The following is a 20,297-nucleotide window of genomic DNA, read 5'->3' as shown; positions in this document are numbered from 1 at the left end:
TCCACAGATTTTTAATTATACGAGGCAGTAAACAAAGTCATCTTCACCTTTCACGTTAGTCCTGATTTTGATGCCTATATTGTATCTTCCTTCAGTTACCTTTAGTCAAAACTAAAGAATCCTACTCCAATCAATCACTTCTTACACAAAAGCCATTCTCTGGCCAGCCATACCGTTCTCCTCTCTACCCTTTCCAGTTACGCACTGTTCTTTCTGAAACAGAAGGACACACAGCATGTACAGTATACAAGATATGAGGTATATAAAATTTTATTATAATCTACCATAAATTTATACACAAGCATAACAATATTTTATGCTCTACTGCATTAGACATACACCTAAGCAAATTTACTAGTTCTCAAAATTTTCCTAAGGAAACAGACCTGTGCTCCAGAACACAATTTTAAAACCCCTATGTGGGACCACACACTTTCTTCATACAGTTCTATCTCATTCACTCAGCTCTTCCACCTTCTGCAACAGATATTCAAAAGCAAGTCTATGCAGTGAATTAAATAAGGAGCTCATGGGAGAACAGGGTAGAGAGGAAGAGAAATATGAGGTGAGATTATGCAATATATATACTTAAGCATACAAAATAAAAGATATGCACAAACGTTTTCCATGAGCTAATGGAAGAAACAAGAGCAGAGAAACACTATTATCTGCTGCACGTACCATCACACAAAGGGAAATGGGAAAACTGACAGTACTTTTCACCAACATTTTGTTATAGTTTTGGGGTGTTATTTCAGGTCTTTTAAAATTAGTATGCTCTATTAAGCATAAATGCATCAACCCATTTCCCATTTACGACCTCTGCTTCACCCTCTTTAATCAGTCCACTGTTGCCTCTCATCTCAGGTCCACTACTTTCTTCAACCTCAAGTGCTTTTCTCACTTAGCAAATTCCAAATTCCTATTTGCATGTCGGTCCCCATCTGGGTCCAGCCAGCGACAGCCTCTCCTCCGTCCCCACAGGTTGCTATGGACACCAGAGACCTGGCTTTGAAACACATTTGCCAAAGGCAACCCAGCTCTGAAATACAGCATCCCTTTCATTTTGAAGTCACATACAAGATGATTTTCAAAGCTAAGAATTGAAACGTAAGTTTGGCATGAGCTTAGGGTAGAAAGGATCTTGACACTTAACTGCAAAATCAGAGTAAACTGTGCAGTAAAAAGCCACTTTTCATGCGTGCTCAGAACATCCCAATGGGAAGTTACCACCAATGACAAATGCATATTACATTTCTAATGGGAGCAATGACTTTTCCTTAGAAAAATCCTTGATCACATCAGAGTTGCAGTTTTATTTTCCATACTGACTAGCAACAAAACTATATAAGATAAGGTATAAGACTGTGTCCACTATATGGTTACATCAAAAATGTAATTAGCAAAGTTTTAATTTTGCATTGCAAACATACTTAGGTAAAATTCTTAAGTCACAAAGCCATTTCATCTAGATCATCAATAAACTTTTGCCCAAATAAAGGAAAATTAGCAGACATGTATGAAGATCAATGCACATTTATTTCTGAAAGTAAACGTGAAACTAATGTGAAGTAACCTTGATGAAGGTAAAGTTCTACTTCCTTAAGTGACAGAATCAAATTACAGCCACCAAAACTGCTTTACATTACTTGCATGGGCACACGGAAGCAAAATTTTTTTTTTTTTTTTTTTTTAAAGTAAGAATTTCAGGCATGTATTAAACAAAACAATAAGAGTAAGCAGAGAAAAAGAAGGAAAAAAACCCCGTGTGCTTCACGATGAGCTTCAAACAGAAAATAACGTCAGCTTGCAATAACAGCAAGAAAAATTATATTTGTAGCTGTCCAAGTAAAAGCCTCTATTATTGTATAAAAGTAAACTTGATTCCAAATTTTCTGGATTTATTCCCTTCCCCAACGCATGTGAAAACACCACACTAAATACTGAAAGACAATAGAACCATATGCAAAAATATACCCTCATGACTGCATATTTTCAGCAACTCAGATCAGTTCATTTGTTGTCAAGGTTGCTTATGGTTTCATAAATAGAGACATACAACTTTAAAGCAAGGAAACAGTATTTGACCTATTTAAAAAGATTCCTTCAAGGGTTCAGTGGAAACAAATTATATCTGTGCAGAACTCCAAAAGGTCTTGAAGCCTTCTGGCAGAACAGGTTAGGAAAAACTGAGTCAGAATTATACTCCTTCCATTTATTTTCCTTTTACTTCCCTCTGCCTCTCTTTGTTTTCTTGGAACTTCCATTTCACCATCATGGCTACAGGTTACATTTGACAGTAACCGCCTCATCACAGCTCATTTACTGAAATGCACACAAAGAAATGAGTGTCATGACGTCAGATAATTTGCATGATAACTCTCAAAAGCCACAGCTGCATGAAAACACAGATCTGTATAGATGCATCTTACACTGGTAAGCCTTAGGTAAGGCTTACTAACTAGCACACAATTTTGACTACATCAAGGCTAATAGGTCTTTTTCTAGTCTTAAAAGAGCCTATGCACATATTTTTGTAGCTTTGGCCCCTAAGGGTGATCTGACAGGCAAAGACTGCACAACCATATCGTGGTCAAACTGCACATTCACTCCTAATTCTAACACTTTGCATGCTTACCAAGGATGTGACCAGAATATAAACGTTCCCATATAGATTAAGATGGAGACAAGGCCCATCACCAGGTGTTGACTGTTTCACATTAACAAGGCAGATAACACCACAGTATCTCATTTTTCCATAGTACTTGTAAACATGTAAGTGTCCTCCCTCCATGCCCCATAACTCTAAGTGGAAATAGCTAGAAAAAAAATTATGAATCAAATAACGTCTTCACCAAAATAATTAATCAAAAGGTTAACTAAAAGGTTCTCAGACTCCGTTTCACTGTCCAGAAGTGAGAGAAAAGAACGTTTTCTTCTTCATAACCTCAAAGAGAATGCAAACCCATACAAAGTAAGTATACAAATCTAGACACTTTTTCTTCTAAATTCTAAGCTAATTATACAAAATATATTCACTCAGATTTGGATCTGCACTGAAACATGTTGAGAGCCATGGGATCTTATTACTGTGCTCTAGACATTCTACCAGCCCTGCTCCAAAATTCATTGCTACCACTTTGAAGCTAGATTTTAAAATTAAGATTTCAAGCGAGGGGACTTGCTTTTAACAGAGATCACACTCAGATTCTTCCTGGGGTTTTTGCAGAGGTGTGCAAAAACAGTAACAAAAATGTTTCCTACAGCTACATTTCTATAGCCCTGTCATCATACATTGCTGCAAGTAATGTAAAATATAAGTGTAAGACAACACCACAGCCTACCCCTTCAAAACAAGACTACATGTTGTCATTTATCTCACACTTCTTGCTGTACCACAATATTGGGAAATAAATCTTTCTTCCATCCTCAGTTTAGAAGCCATTATTCTACATCCAAGTAGAGCCTTACAGTAAATGAGACTGGCCTCAGAGCTCCAAGGTCCTCAGCTAGCAAATGATACACAAGCATTGTTATAAAACAATAATACAACCCTTAGCCAAAATAACTTTTTTTAGAAAGTGGGACAACATAAAAAACAGGAAGCCATAAACAATTCTTTATTGATATTCTTTTTTATGCATGTTGTGGTTTAACCCTGCAGGCAGCTAAACACCACACAGCCGTTTGCTCACCCCCCACCCCCCCACCAGTGGGATGGGGGAAGAGAATTGGGGAAAAAAAAGAGTGAAATTCGTGGGTTGAGATAAAGACAGTTTAATAGGACAGAAAAGGAAGGGAAAATAATAATAATGATAAAAGGATATACAAAATAAGTGATGCACAATGCAATTGCTCACCACCCACCGACCGATGCCCAGCCAGTCCCCGAGCAGCGGTCACCGCCCCCCAGCCAACTGCCCCCAGTTTATATGCTGAGCATGATGTCCCATGGTATGGAACATCCCTTTGGCCAGTTTGGGTCAGCTGTCCTGGCTGTGCCCCCTCCCAGCTTCCCGCTGGCAGGGCATGGGAAGCTGAAAAGTCCTTGACTAGTGTAAGCACTGCTTAGCAACAACTAAAACATCGGTGTGTTATCAACATTATTCTCATCCTAAATCCAAAACACAGCACTGTACCAGCTACTAGGAAGAAAATTAACTCTATCCCAGCCAAAACCAGGACAATGCACCATAAAACACTTGCTTCTTTCAGCTGGGAAGAACAATGTACATCTTCGATACTAGACCATTTAAATACACTGTACTTCTAAGAGTAGATTTGTGGAGTTTTGCAACTAAACATGGTCTTCAGTTTCCACATTAAAATCAAACCTATTTTTGAGCTTCTAATTTTTAAGTTACACAGCTTTTCAAATTAAGTTTTGAAGGCATATTAGAAAAGATCTCAAAGTACTTCCAAAAATATGGTCTTACTGAAGAACTGCAACTCTCAAATACTATTTAAATATACAGTTGCTCAAAATGGCTTTTTCTGCCATTCTATTCCATGCAGTGAGTCCTGTCTAAGATCAAGTTGAGTAACTATATTTTCTTGCAAACAGAACTAGAGAAATCTAAGATGTATGAAAAATGAACTAAGATTCAGATGCCTGTTTTTAAAATAAGTTTTATTACTCCTAGAATGCACTTTTTTTTAAAGAGATATTTTTCCCAAGCTGACAGACCAAACAGTTTTCGGGAACTATCAGCATCACCTATGACAGTACATGCACTCCCAGATAATATGACAAATGTGGCCTTGTCCAGGATCAGGGACAGCCAGGAATCCTGCTCTAGTTAGTTATTTAAAATTAAATGGGTTCGCATTTCAGTTAAACTCAATACCCAAATATTTTTCACACTGTTACGCAGCTATAAACTTTTTTCTTGGCCTACTGCTTAAGTCCAAAAAATATGTATCATCCTGTTCTGAGCATTTATACTCTCTAGAAGCAAAACAGCCATTATCAAGCTATCTGTAAAAATTCTATTTTATTATTCCCAGCCATAAATTTGGTCTTGATATTTTCTAAAATAATTTCTCTTTGCATTATCAAAAACACATTAGAACACGGTTGGAAAATAGGATCTGGAAACTGATGAGCTAACAGTGGAGAAAGATGACCACAGAAAAAGAAATAAACTTTCGATACTGGATTAAAATCCAGTTTTAGATAGAAGCAGAACTTAAAATATTAAGTAATCACAAGAATTCTGTTGCTAGACTTCTACAAACAGATTAAGAAAATAACTGCATGATTGAATAGCAGTCTGGAAAACACACTCTGAAGAGTTTCTTAAGAAACTTGTTCCTAATTTATCATATAATTTGTCGAAAGATGCGACTTTTCCATGGCATACAAAAATAGCCACAAAGAAAGATGATTCTGAACACTGTTAACAAAACAAAACCCAATATTTAAAAGCTATGGCCAGAAAGACTAATTTCCTAGTGAATGAACCATAGCTTTTAGAACAACCATGTCAGTTTGATCACAATTTTAAATCTTTTGACCAGATAATCCTCCCTTTTTTTCCGTTTACAGCTCTTTGAAAATTAATTAACTAGATGCAGAAATCTAAACTTAAGTTTAGATATGATTGCTCCATAACAAAACAGAAAAGCATTGGCTGGTATTTAATTAGTTTAAAACTCATCACAGGTTTCATAACTTTCACAATGACAAGCTCAAAGTGCAACTAAAAGCATTTAAACACAGGTTTTAAACCCATAGACCTTTGTGCAGCATCAGCCACATAAGGAAGGTTTCTTTCCTGAAGTAAAATATATATATATAAAATATATTAGATGTTTTTCAAGATCAAAAACATCTGCCTCAAGTATACTGTCAATCTGTAATGGCTGTGGAACTTAACTACCATGTAGCAAAAAAATAATGGCACAGAGCTACGTCTTCTTATCAAAACTCCTTTCTGCCTCAAAAGAAGGGAAGCACCAGGATGTACCTTCCAAAATGCTGATAAGAACATGTCTACTAGAGATGGCTTTAAATTATACACCATTTCACCCACAACAAAAAGCTGCTACAAAAGAGCTCTCCTCTGTTACAGAAGACAAAACAGAATCCTGTGAAATGAACTTTTTACATTCATCAGGGGGTGGGGAAAAATCACTGAAACCATGCTGCTATTCTCGGCTGGAAAAATAATTTCCTTTCTTTAAAGCTATCCTAATGATTCAGTAAGAATCAGCTTAAAAGACACCTTCACAAGCATCGGTAATTAACTAAATAACTAACACTTAACAGTTTGAACAATCAAAAAGTTCATTTTAATGTTTTTCTTCATCTTACAGTAAGAGAGAATAAAACACATACACAGAACTGTTCGATTTCCAATTAGTATATTTACCAACCAGAATGGAGCTTTCTTCTGGTTTTGCAACATCTTAGCACTTCATCAATCTTCTTCAGGCTCACTGATGCATCTTTAGATAACACTTAAAACATGTTACATACCACTAAGTTAAGTCATGGCTTTAAGAAGAAGTATTATCATTGGGAAATCTATTTTCAGAAGTCTTCATATTTCATCAGTTACCGCAGTGACACTCAAGCTTTAATTACTGCTATCTTGGCTCATTACTTTTCCCATCTCAAACTTAAGTTATCTGTATTCTTCTAATCTATTGATAATCTTATCTGGCAAAGGTACAGCTCACTATCTCAAAGTTCTCACAATACCTCTGCCCGACTTGTCACATCTATATTTATCTCTACGGAAATCAGTAGAGCAAATCGGAGTACGTACAGTGAATAAGATTGGGGAATGCAAGTGGACAAAAGATGGTTTCACAGTTACAACAGCTGAATACTGTTCTAAAGTACTAAATTGATTTGGTCAGATTTCTATGAAATTCTAGACAAGCTGCATCACCTGTTTTTATCATATATGTGGTCACTCACTGTTTTCATTTTATAGATAATTAAATTGAAAGCTTTGCTCTGACTTTTTAACATGGCCATGCCAGGCTGAATTCAGTGGGTGCAGCACTTTAAAAATCAGCAACAACATGTCAAAGTAACCTTAAAAATTCAGGTTCCTGGCATTCCTACTTGGACGTCTTTATCCATAAGGAGTATTATCCTTCTTTTTGCCCCTGAGAACTACATGATTTAAGTAGCTTATGTTTTCTGAGGAGTACTACAACTTTTAGCGAGCACTTTTTGCTAATTTTACAATCATTTAGAACCTCAACAAATAACCTACGTATAAAGAACTGAACATTCATACATTCATAAACCAAAAACTAGACAAAAATATCCCTCTATATAAGTTCTGATGTATCATAACCACGTCTCGCAGCTAGATTATATGGCAAAAAAATAAACACCTGAAAGCAACATCATAAAAATACAAATACAACTTACTACTTTTACACATAGTTCAAAATTAAATGAGGTGCCAACTGAGCTAACTCAAACAGAACAGCATCCTGATGTAAGATTTGGAGAAATGAAGACAGGCAGAAACAATATTCAGAACACAGCACATAGCGTAGGGCAATGTTACGAGATTTATTACTCTTATCCTTCAAATACTCTTTTTTAAATTGTATTCAAATTTTGCAGGCTGCACTTCAGTTTCCTTGTAACAAAAGCCAAATAAGCAATTCTCCAGTTAAGTAAAACAGTGTCTGTTCTCAGAATATTAAAACTGACTGGTGTATAACTGGCACGGTTTCCCAAGGCAAGAGTAGAACCCGTAGCAGATTTTTCCTTAGGAAGCATGTATATAAAAGGCATTTGATTGCCTCTGGTTTTTAGTTTCTTCTACTGGAAAAAACAAAGAACATAAATTATGAGGTAATCTTACTTAACACTGGTTTTACCTGATGAAGAAAACTGCACTAGCTTGGTACTTCAGCAAACTGATTTTGTGATTTGCAGCAAGACTTCTAAAACTCAGTGAAGTTCTGAACACTTACGAGTGACTAAACTTCTAATAATTAATTTTTGCTTTTTACAAGGAGGGAAACTGTCCACTCTGCCTACAAAGTACAAACTGTTGAGGTAGTGCAACAAACAGCCACATCACAGCAACTTCAACACGTTACTGAACAAACATTACGGCAATCAAAAACATTTACAGCTGACTTCAGGAATGTAATGGGATACAGAGGCAGCCATAGCCTTCACATGGCTCTGCTTATACCTTCTCCTACAGACAGCTTCCTCAAACCAGACTTCAAACTAAAAAATGCCACATTTTAATAGAGTTCTTAGCAAGGAACAAATGTGAGTAGATAAGAGAAGGGAAATATAGAAGGATTATAAACAATATTCTTCCTTGCACATTGTGCCCTTGCAAGACGCGTATTCGTTTCCAAGTTTGGCTTCAGTCAACAGTGGCTCTGTGACACAGAGCACCGTATGCTCCCGTTTTGTACTTGGGAAACTTCTTCGCAAGGTTTAGCTCATTCTTAACTATCTGCTTCTTCCCGATCCTATATATCAGCTTTCCTTCATGCTCTGCACAAGCTGCAGGCTCCAAGCTTCTTGCCTGACTCCCTCTCTTTTTTTTTTTTTTTAAAACCTGCTATAACAGGTAGTCTCCACAACCATTTCCCTCCTGAGCATACTCTCTTTCTTACCAAATACACATTTCCAATCTTCCAGAGGGTTCCACGTGACACAGGCATATCCCCTTTTAAAGAGGACAGGAAAACCAAGAACAAATAGATATCACACATCAAAGAATCTATAAGAAGCTTTAAATCACTGAACAATTATCCAGAAAGCTTTCTTGATAATTTATTCGTTGTCTGATTAAATGACAGCATACAGTCATATTGTTGAAGCGCAACAATTATAAACCAGACAGACATGACAACATAATGCTTCAAACAGCCTGCATGCCTCAATAAGACATTCAGTAAACTATAAAGACACCTACATGTTTCTAACGAAGATTAGTGGTAAGATTCTTCTTCTGTAGCTGCCATAGCCTTTGTTCAAAACTCAGTCTCTTCTTTTAAAATTCAGATACACCACCAGTTCAAGCTTCTAAATAAAAACTTTTAAAAGTTACACTGTACTTCAGAGAGATTATAACCAAATTTCAGTGAATTATTCCCTTCCCTGCATCCTTTTAAGCAAATAGCCATTTTAGATTTAAAATAAAACACCATTACTCTTGGTGGGGGGGCTACAGCAGATCATAGGGCAGATCTTTTCCAAACGTGCATGGAGACTTGTTTCTTTATAATCTAAAGGTTTCAGAATCTGAGGCAGACAGGTGGCAAATAATAAAATAACATATAAGCAAGATGAATCCACTCAGCTACATCTCAGGAATGATATATTGGAAAAAGATTAAATACAGGCAGAATATAGGCAACATCAATGAACTCAGGAAGATGGTGCTAGGCACCCATGGTCAAGAAACAGTCCTATTCCCACGAACTCTCTAATTTCAGCAGCCACTTTTAAAAGCAGACTAGAATTAAATTCCTTATGACCTAAAACATTTTATTGATCCAAGTACTTCATAACCCTCATTCTCTCCCCCCTTCCCTCTGCCCCCTCAAGGCTGCTGTTACTGCCCTCCATTTGGATGTCTATATTCTTAAAAGCAGTCACAAGCTAAGACTGTCCAAATCAAGTACAGGGCAGTCCATTAAAAACAAAAGTTAACTACATTAAGATACATATCCCAACACCTAAACATACTGTAGTAAACTCAGTTTCTACTAAGAAAAGAAGTGAGAATATTATTCAGAATATTTTGTGCTCCTGCATATAAATCTTTTCCTTTATTGGGAGGTGATGTCTAGTAGTCTGGGCATTCATATGTCGTTAACATTAACCTAGCCACTTTGATTCACTTGCAAAAACGTTACCTAAACTACACTGAATCTTCAGATAAGAACTGTTCTCTGAATATAAACTGTTCTCTGAATAGAAACCTAATTCTAAAACTAACTTTGAAACTATTTTTTCCTTAGCAATGGCAACAAACCAGCATACACAGTCAGTTAATATGGTTTAGTTGATAAGTGGAAATCCATGATGCTACAGTAACTCTGTTACTTGCCATACCTGCAAGGCAGAGCAAATGATAAAATCTAATTATTTCACCTTTCTTGCAGATTGCTACAAACAGAAAACTTAAGTCATTTGACCCTAACTAACTTTACTGCTTCACAGCAAAGCTACACGATTCAAGTGGTGGATAGCAAGTTGCATTAAAATATGTGTTTCAATAGCTTCTGGAATGAAATACTCAATGACTATAAAAGACAGCAGTCTGACCCACTTGTTCCCATTATTGTATTAAAAACAGAAATCCTCAAAACATTGAAAATACCTCAATTTCTCTTCCTGTCAAACCCTGACAAACATCTTACATGAATAGAGCCACTAAAAAGGTCTGAATGAGAAGATACAGCTGATAGAAGTTTAAGTGAAGGCCGAGAAAAATTTAATCGAGGTCCGAAGCAAGAATCAAATAAGTGATCCATACGTAAATATACAAAGCCCTTCTGATAAACTACTACATGAATAAACTATTACCTCACTGAAGAGTTAAACAAGAGCAAAGAATATTGAGAAAAGCAAGATATCGCAAAAGCTGGATCTTAATGTATTTGAAAAGCAGCTGGCCTATTTTCAATCACATTAAATAGCCAGGAATCTGAAGCAGAAGCCCAGACAGGCTCAGATTATTGTAGACTTCCCTTACTGAAAACCTCTTCCATTTAAACAAGTATATTCATTTAACTTTGACATGAAACATTAGATGCAAATGCAAGCTTTTTGAAACTGTAAGGTAGACATCTCCGTCTTTACTACTTAGTCAGCCAAGTACTATCTGATGCAATGACTGCCTAGACCTGACAATAACCAGGATCGGTCAGGAATCAGAGACTATAAATCTAGCTGGCCATCCAGACCTGCAATTATGCATTAAAAATTAAAAAAAAAAAAAAACCACATATATCTACAGTCACACACAGCTTACTATCCTGATTTTGGAAAAGGAAAAAATAATTATCCTCACTATCAAAGAAACTGCCAGAAATGCCAAGAAGCAGCCCTGAAACCACTTCAGAACGGAAGACTGCATGATCAGCCTCAGTCTCTTGCACTATTAGATGATCAAAATGGACATCTCGGCATTTAATTATTGCAGCAATGATTTAAACCTGCTAGGAATATTACACAAAACAGTGCCCATTTCACACACACTGCTGGATCCCTTCCATCCATGCTGTCTTCTTGTCCGTCTCTGACAAAAACCTAGCTAAGAGACCTAGGAACCATATTTCAGTTGTAAAGCAAATAGGTAGCAGTCAGATGTGAATGACTCCTCCTTGAAGGTATTAGTTCTAATTGCTGCACTTAATGTTAACAGCAGTATCTTATTTTGGTAAGAGCAGTTGCATGCCACTATAAAACTTTCATACTACCTGTAGCCCTGGTAGATGAAAGGGTACAATGTGGAAGTTCAGACACCTCAGTCAATCTCTGAGCTTGGAGAAATGAGTGCTTAAAGCTAGTGTTAAATTCCTACATGTGAAGTGACAGACTTATTTAGACATAGAAATGAGGTTTTTTATTCTAACAGTATCACTAGAGTACACGAGGAAGAATCTGCAATCTTTTTCATTCCTTTCTGGTATGACAATAAGGCATTTTGTCTTCATGCAAAACCCTATATACTTATTTCCCTAAGCAAAAAAAAAAATCTCACATATTAAATGTATTCATGAAAGTGGATTCTGTATACTAGAATCAGATGCCTGCTTAATTATTTTACATCATATCATTTTATTCATTCTAAGTAAATAATCTGTGAACATGATTATATGGATTGTATGAACAAAAAAGTGAACCACAGCAGACTGGCATGCAGTTTATACACAACTTTCATGAACCTGCTTAGAAGCATTCTTGCACCTGCAAGAAATCTTAACTCCTCTTAAAAAAAGTTATTGTTGAGTACTCTGGGCCTTGAGGACATTAAAACCGTCTTTCTTTTACATGCTGAGTGGAAGCCTTGCAGCAGCTGAAGCAATAAATATTGACAGCTAGCTGGCAAACAACAGAGATACCAGTGCTCATAGTCTCCAATTTCACCTGCATCAGCAAAGACAGACCCTAGAAGGGACAGCGTAACTAGGGCCTAATATGTTCATCTGTATTACTGCTGCTTTTTTGCCTGTATTAAAAGCATATTTTCCCCTCAGTAAGACCGGTGTGCCTTTGAACATACCTGCTTTCGTATATCACCCTGAAAACCTCAATTATCTATTAAATCTTATTGCAACATACAGATATATAGTAACAAAGCTCAAACTCTGGCTACAAATCCTAGTGCAAGAAACTTCCAGCATCCAGTTCCATCCTTTCATGCTCTTACATAGCTCAGCTCCTTCTCCCCTAACTGATGCTCTGCAACTTTTGCATATGAGGCCACACATTGCTTAACAAAAACTAAACAGTCAACTTACAGCAAACATGGGAAAAGCTGTATGCCAAAATACGAGATACTCATGACAGCACATAAGAGATGGAAGAAATAATTAGTAAAGTGGATTTTAATTAAGAAATTGTATTGGTGACTTGAGTTCTACTTTTCTCTCAGTTCCCATCTCATATCCTCTACTTTGAGGCAGGATTACAGAAGCTGTAAGGAAATGCATTCAAGCTTGCTTAAATGAAAGAAAATTAAAAACAAAACAAAGCACAAAGACTACAAAATTCCATCTGTCTTCCCACTGGAAGAAAGGTATCTTTCCAGCAATTCACTCCGCAGTTCAGACAAACTGTAGATTGATAGTTGCTTTTTAGCAGATTTCATCCTGCTGCCAAGCTAAACACATTTTTAAACTGAGATTTGAAACAAAGACTTCTTAGTATAACCCAAAATGTTGACCACTGAGTCGGACCTAGTCCTCAAAACTTCAGCTTATGATTTCATCTGAAGCCAATAGGTGTGTCTGTGCAGGGGTAAAAATCTATGATTATGGTCTATGTTTAGATTTGTAAGAATTCATCAACATACAGTGTCATCATTTTCTCCAGCACAGAGCTTCACTGGGGGGAGGGGTGGAGACATCCTCTACACTATAAACATTCGCCTGCTTTCAAAAGGAAGATATGAATCAAAACAAGCTTACCCTGTACTTCTAGCAGGCACTACTCTTAACATGTTACGTAAACCAATACTTGTGGAGATTCTTCCTTCTAGCAGATTTTCCTTCCTCTTTGTCTACCACCAAATATATTTAATTTTGACAGTAATATCTGATTAACAACATTAGCAAGCCTTTATAGATGGCAGGCACTCCCCTTTGTATGCATCACTTACTCAAAAAAATGCAAACCCTTTAGTACTCCACATCAGAAAAAGTACCACGTAAAATCTAAGACTACCATAAATGCACAGTTCAGTAATAGATAAGCATGCATGAGCCAGGTCTATTGCCTAGGTGTACAGCATCTAGAAAGCAGCAATGCACTGAGTTTTGATTTAAACGGAGTAAACTAAGATTTCTGCTCTTACATTTTAATGTTGTCAAGTCAGTCCATTTGTATTATTTGCAAGATGTCAGTTTGGGCATGGAAAGGAAGTAGTACTTAGTCTATCCAGTGAATCCTCAGATTCAAAATCTCATTTTGTTCAAATGGCTGCCCTTGCCTAATTCTTTCAGTAAGCGGAACTGAAGCCAAAATATTCTTGAACAAGATGGTAGTATTCCCTATACTCTTCCCATACGGAGATGAGATAGCTCTCAAGCCTCACTGTTTGTTCTTTTTTGGAATGAGTCCAAGTTCGCTTCAGTGAAGATGCTCACCCCATACAGTCGGAAGAAAGGCATTAAGAGAACGGGAAGTCCCCAAAAGCAGAGGAAAAAGCGTGATGGAGGACAGCAGCAGAAAGAGTTAACAATAAGTTTATCTGTAGGGAGTTTTATCTGTGGCATTTTATCCAATTTGATGCCACGAAGCATAGAACAAAGACACAGACATGGCTTTTTAAATTTAGTAGACTCAAACAGACATTAAAAAGAAACTGGTTCTCATTCACTTTTAAGGATTTCACCTTAAGGGAAGGTCTTTCAAGGATGCACATGGTATTCTTTGGCCTTTTGAAAGCAAAATCAATTAAGCACAAGACTCAGTACTTTTAATGAAAATTTATTTAGGAAAGCCAGAAGAAAAAGCAAGCTAAATCATGAAACTGAAGTTAATAAATATTTGTCAATAGCACTGACAAACTCACTACAAACAAGTGCCAGCTTTTGCTAGAGATCTGAGTTTTCACTGGTGGTTCTGCAGTGTCTCAGATCCAGGCTGCTATGGCAAAACAAAATGAGAACTCTAAAGGGACCTTGTTGTTTTCATATGCTATTAATTCAAGAGCTTGGGCAAGAGGATTATTGATATTTTGAAATACTTAAAAAGACCAACCACAGCTTCCAACACAATTATATTCTGCAGGACTAGGAAACAGTATGTATGCTAAGGTATATAACTCTGAGCGCACAATATTGTTATGCTTTATGGAATAATTTCAGTTCTCTATTATGTGTAAGACAATTTAATGCTGCTTTACTACATGTGTCCTTCTAGTACTCAAAAGAAAATCCGCTGGGCTTCCTTGTAATTTTTCTGCAAATGCAGTATCTACCAAAACTAGAGAATTTGATAGAAAATATCTTCAGTCTTTGAAGGAGCTTAGTAGTCCATAACAACAGTGCATCTAGAGAAATACCATAAAAAAAAAATCCAACAACCCATTATCTGGAAGAAAGTGCCTATATAGTCTTCTCAACAGGAAGAGGTGGAAAAAGTTACCAGCTGAAGATGTACAAGTTAAATCACAGCTGGGGGAGGTGGAACCCTTCGTTTCTCCGCTTTTAGCCAAGCCTCACTGGCATGACGTATGACCACTGGACCTGAAGAAGAAAGGAACTCCCAAAGCATTCAGAACCCACTTGAATCTTCAAGCTTAAGGAATGCAATCATGCAAGTCCAAGACTAAGTAAATCCCTTAGCAATGGGTTGTTAGAAATACGTTGTTCCATATTCAGTATGAAAGCTGCACTCCGGTGCATTTTTATTCACCTGGGTCCATAGATGCACTGCAAAAAGAATCCTGCTACCACATGCTAAATGGTATCATGCAACAAACAGGAGACAATGAGCAAGCCATCTCACTCTTTCCACTCAGCACAAGACATCAAAAAACCTTAAACAGTAAACCAACATCAACATCACACTTTCAGCACCAAAGCAGCAGCGAAAATGGCATTAAACTTTATTAGGATTTTGCATAAGAGAGATTATATTCCATTAAAGAGATTATCCACCTTGTAACATTGTCTTGATAGAGGACTTGCATATGCCACTCTTCCCTGCATAACATCTCCCAAATGGTGACCTGTTAAATCTGCAGAAGGCATATAACTGACACATTAGCTTTTAAGCACAGATGAGACCAAGAAATTCTGACAGTATCACAGCACTGCCAAAATTTACATTTGTAGCTTTTCTTAAAGATTAGCAATCTGATCCTCAGGTACTTATTTTCAGATTTTGTTTAAAAATTAATCTTCAGTCATCATGGCAGCAGATAACTGAATCATAACAGCCTAAAAAACAAACAAAATACTCCAAACATTATGGTGGATTAAAAAAATCCAACTACTTTTGAATTCTCAGTCCTCTCTTACACTGATATGCAGAGACAATGCTGCAGCATTCCAAATTCTGCAGTTGGTTACGTCTCAGTTACAAACTGAGTCTCTTCAAATAGTTTGCTAACATTTTATTTAATAACAGAACTCTGAAAACATTCAGAGAAATTATAACTTTTGAGTTTCACTGTTTTATTCACTTGCCTAAGATCACATGGTTACTAGACACATGCATGCTAAATATATTACATGCTATCATGGCAGCAGGTCAGTTCTGTACAAGCTGCTTATATTAAATTTCTCCTATAAGCAACATTAGAGTTTAGCTCTGCTACAGCAAATATAGGAAGAGGCTTCACATTCCAAACAACCATCTGAAGGGAAAAGATATGCCAACAGAGTACTAAGTATGCCAGTGCTACTTTAACCCATTTACTATTTTAAAACACACCTAAGCCTTGCATTTATGTTATCTATATTATTAATTTTTAAGATTCAAAACTCCAAAGCTAATTGGTTTGTCTTACCAACGAAAATTTAAGGAAAAGGTCACAAGATTATAATATGTGACATGTAAGACTGACAAAATTCAAAACAGTACATGTTATTAACTGGATAGGACATTCAACTACATTTGAAATGTTTTATTAGTTTATTAAACCAACTGGGTACACAGTAACTACTAGAACACATTTTAAATAAGTATCACTGCATACTGTTCTAACAATTTCATAGCAGATGTTCTCTAGAAAAGATACTGACATACAAAAAAACCCAAACATTGTCTCTACATATATTGACATCTCTAGAAATACTCACACTGGCATATAAAAAGTACAAACAAATCTGAGTTGTCAAAATTAATGGAGCACACACTAGAAATATTTTATCAAACTCTGTCACAATGCTTTCCTATGTCATACTACAAAAGAGGATACCACTACAGAGAATGCCAGCCTAATGGGGAAAGGAAGGCAATCTCTTCTAAAAGCTGCCTATAGACGTAACACAGGGGGACATTTCAGATAACGTTTCTTGGCTTCAGACTGCTGCCTTGGAGAATGCTACAATAAAAGGGGAATAGACTTGATGACAGAGGTCAAGAGAGATTAGAAAAGTATCTCTAAGCTGCTGGAAGAATACACATTAATCCTTTTCTTTTCATAAGCACAGAGGAAAGCCTAACTCAAACTCAAATACTTATCAGTAAGTGTAATCACAGTAAGCTTCAGCACTGAAGTTGGAGGCAGGGGGAATCATACAGACCTTTGTAAAATATTTAGGCAGCTGGCCCACATAAAAATCTCAGACTGTTGCTACTCTAGTGAAACCATATCCACAGTGGATAGCTTAAAGTTACCTCATATACCTACTTAAGCTGCAATTCCATGTTTGCTGCATGCTTCTACATACATACTACTATATACTTCTACATACTACCCTGATCTTGAATTTAGTTCAAACGCAGAGCCATGTTGGGGGCAGGGGGGAAAGGTCAGATTTGGTTACCTTCAGGAAACACAAAAAGAGTTCTGGGAAAAGAAAATCTCAGGTAATGTTCCTCTTTACTGGCTGATTCTTCCATGTGCCCTAAAGAGCTGCATGTGGCCAAATGAGTTGGTGAGAAGCAGAGACAGATGGCAACATGTGATCTGGAAGGAACACAGGGTTTTACACGCAGTCAGAGATGCAAAACCAGAGCCCTGAATACTCATGATTCTTTTGGTGTAGCTGACATCGTCTGATTCCTTATCCAAATATCAAGATTTAGGCTGGCCTCTATTCCAAGGATTAATTTTGGTTTCCTCTTTATTTTGAATCCGGCTTTCTTCCAGAAAATGCTATTCCTTCTCACCTCCAAATGAGTGAGTAAGTCCATTCACAGAATCATAGATCCATCGTATTTGAGAAGTCGTGGCAGTCTGGTGAAGTTCCCACTGACTGGAAAAGGGAAACATAACCCCCATTTTTAAAAAGGGAAAAAAGGAAGACCCAGGGAACTACAGGCCAGACAGTCTCACCGCTGTGCCTGGGAAGATCATGGAACAGATCCTCCTGGAAGCTATGCTAATGCACATGGAGGACAGGGAGGCAATTCCAGACAGCCAGCACGGCTTCACCAAGGGCAAGTCCTGCCTGACCAACCTAGTGGCCTTCTATGATGGAGTGACTACATCAGTGGACACGGGAAGGGCTACAGATGTCGTCTCTCTGGACCTCTGTAAGGCCTTTGACACGGTCCCCCACAACATCCTTCTCTCTAAACTGGAGAGGTATGGATTTGACGGGTGGACTGTCCGGTGGGTGAGGAATTGCTTAGATGGTCGCATCCAGAGGGTAGTGGTCAACGGCTCAATGAACAGATGGAGACTAGTGACGAGTGGCGTCCCGCAGGGGCCCGTATTGGGACCAGTACTGTTTAATATCTTCATCAGTGACATAGACAGTGGGATCGAGTGCACCCTCAGCAAGTTTGCAGATGACACCAAGCTGAGTGGTGCGGTCGACATGCCAGAGGGACGGGATGCCTTCCAGAGGGACCTGGACAAGCTCGAGGAGTGGGCCTGTGTGAACCTCATGAGGTTTCACAAGGCCAGGTGCAAGGTCCTGCACCTGGGTCGGGGCAACCCCCAGTATCAATACAGGCTGGGGGATGAAGGGATTGAGAGCAGCCCTGCCGAGAAGGACTTGGGGGTGCTGGTGGATGAAAAGCTGGACATGAGCCAGCAATGTGCGCTCGCAGCCCAGGCGGCCAATCGTATCCTGGGCTGCATCCAAAGAAGCGTGGCCAGCAGGTCGAGGGAGGGGATCCTGCCCCTCTACTCTGCTCTGGTGAGACCCCACCTGGAGTACTGCGTCCAGCTCTGGAGCCCTCAGCATAAGAAAGACACGGACCTGTTGGAGCGGGTCCAGAAGAGGGCCACAAAAATGATCAGGGGGATGGAACACCTCTCCCATGAAGAAAGGCCGAGAGACTTGGGGCTGTTCAGCCTAGAGAAGAGGAGAGAAGGCTTTGGGGAGACCTTATTGCAGCCTATCAGTACTTAAAGGGGGCTTATAAAAAAGATGGCGACAGACTTTTTAGCAGGGCCTGTTGCGACAGGACATGGGGGAATGGCTTTAAACTAAAGGGGGGTAGATTTAGACTAGGTATAAGGAAGAAATTTTTTACGCTGAGGGTGGTGAAGCACTGGCACAGGTTGCCCAGAGAGGTGGTGGATGCCCCATGCCTGGAAACGTTCAAGGTCAGGTTGGACGGGGCTCTGAGCAACCTGATCTAGTTGAAGATGTCCCTGCCCACGGCAGGGGGGTTGGACTAGATGACCTTTAGGGGTCCCTTCCAACCCAAACTATTCTATGATACTATAAGCACATCCTGACACTGTTCCTCTTAAGTAGAAACTTGGTGAAGTTGCTCATACATCACTGGTCCTCCCTTTCCACTGGATGGAGGGCATCTGGAAACCAGATAGAACTACCAACATGTAACTGACTTATCCATGAGAAAGGTATGCTATACGCATATCAAGAGAACAAAGAGAGACAAAGGTACAGGTATGCTGTAATAAATGGTTGAGTTTGAGTAGATACTTTAAACTAGCTCAGAGTCATTCCTTAATTAGTCTGCAGAGAACACTAGCATTTATCAAATAAGTCACTGACAGAAAGGTACACCTTGAAGCATCTGTGGCTGTGCATGAGGTCATGCTGAAGCACCTCAAAGAGTGTGGCCATAGATAAGCCCACGACAGAGCAGGTACACCCCTGGTGGGACTGCAGCCATGGGTAAGGCCACGCTGGAGTAGGTGCACCTCAAAGAGACTGTGGCTGTGGATAAGTCTATGCCGCAGCAGGTATACCCCTGGAGAGACTGTGGCTCATAGATGAGGCTCCATTTGGAGCAGGTACAACCTTAACGGACTGCAGTCTGTGGACAAGTGCAAGCCAGAGCAGGGGCAAGGGGAGGAGCTCATTGCAGTGTTAAACCCGATGGTCTGGTCCAAAGGCACCAGGGGTGGAGATTGTAATGGAAATACCTTTAAATTGTTGTAACCTGGGATTTGAGTTGCATGTTACAGAAATTACTGTAGCAGTGTCGTGGTTTAACCTCAGTCGGCAACTGAGCACCACACAGCCGCTCGCTCACTCCCCCCACCTGATGGGATGGGGGAGAGAATTGGAAGAGCACAAGTGAGAAAAACCCGTGGGTTGAGATAAAAACAGTTTAATAATTGAAATAAAATAATAATAATAATATAATAATAATAATAATAATAATAATACACAAAGCAAGTGATGCACAGTACAATTGCTCACGACCCGCCGACCGATGCCCAGCCAGTCCCCGAGCAGCGGCCCCCCCTGGCCAGCTTTCCCCAGTTTATGTACTGAGCATGACGTCACATGGTATGGAATGTCCCTTTGGCCAGTTTGGCTGTGCCCCCTCCCAGCTTCTTGTGCACCTCCAGCCTTCTCAGTCGGTAGAGCATGGAAAACTAAAAAGTCCTTGGCTAGTGTAAGCATTACCTAGCAACAACTAAAACATCGGTGCGTTATCAACTTTGTTCTCATCCTAAATCCAAAACACAGCATTGTACCAGCTACTAGGAAGGAAATTAACTCTATCC

The 20,297-nt window shown here is 38.7% G+C and overlaps 1 protein-coding gene across 12 annotated transcripts in view; it reads right to left on the bottom strand.

Annotated features, from left to right (window-relative positions):
- MEF2A (myocyte enhancer factor 2A) overlaps nt 1–20,297 on the bottom strand; it is a 98,960-nt gene that overhangs the window by 60,514 nt on the left and 18,149 nt on the right. For 6 of the 12 annotated variants that reach the window (XM_076348009.1, XM_076348017.1, XM_076348019.1 and 3 more), the window contains exon 2: nt 15,343–15,422. The exons of 5 other annotated variants lie outside the window; for them this stretch is intronic. The gene's annotated coding sequence lies outside the window, so the exon portion shown is untranslated. Of the gene's footprint in view, nt 1–47; nt 71–15,342; nt 15,423–20,297 lie in introns of those variants that run through there. One more of the 12 variants, XM_076348014.1, reaches the window with a different exon arrangement.

Source organism: Aptenodytes patagonicus, chromosome 10 (assembly GCF_965638725.1).
Source record: "Aptenodytes patagonicus chromosome 10, bAptPat1.pri.cur, whole genome shotgun sequence".
Lineage (NCBI taxonomy): Eukaryota > Metazoa > Chordata > Aves > Sphenisciformes > Spheniscidae > Aptenodytes > Aptenodytes patagonicus.
This window is presented reverse-complemented; position numbering and strand designations above follow the sequence as displayed.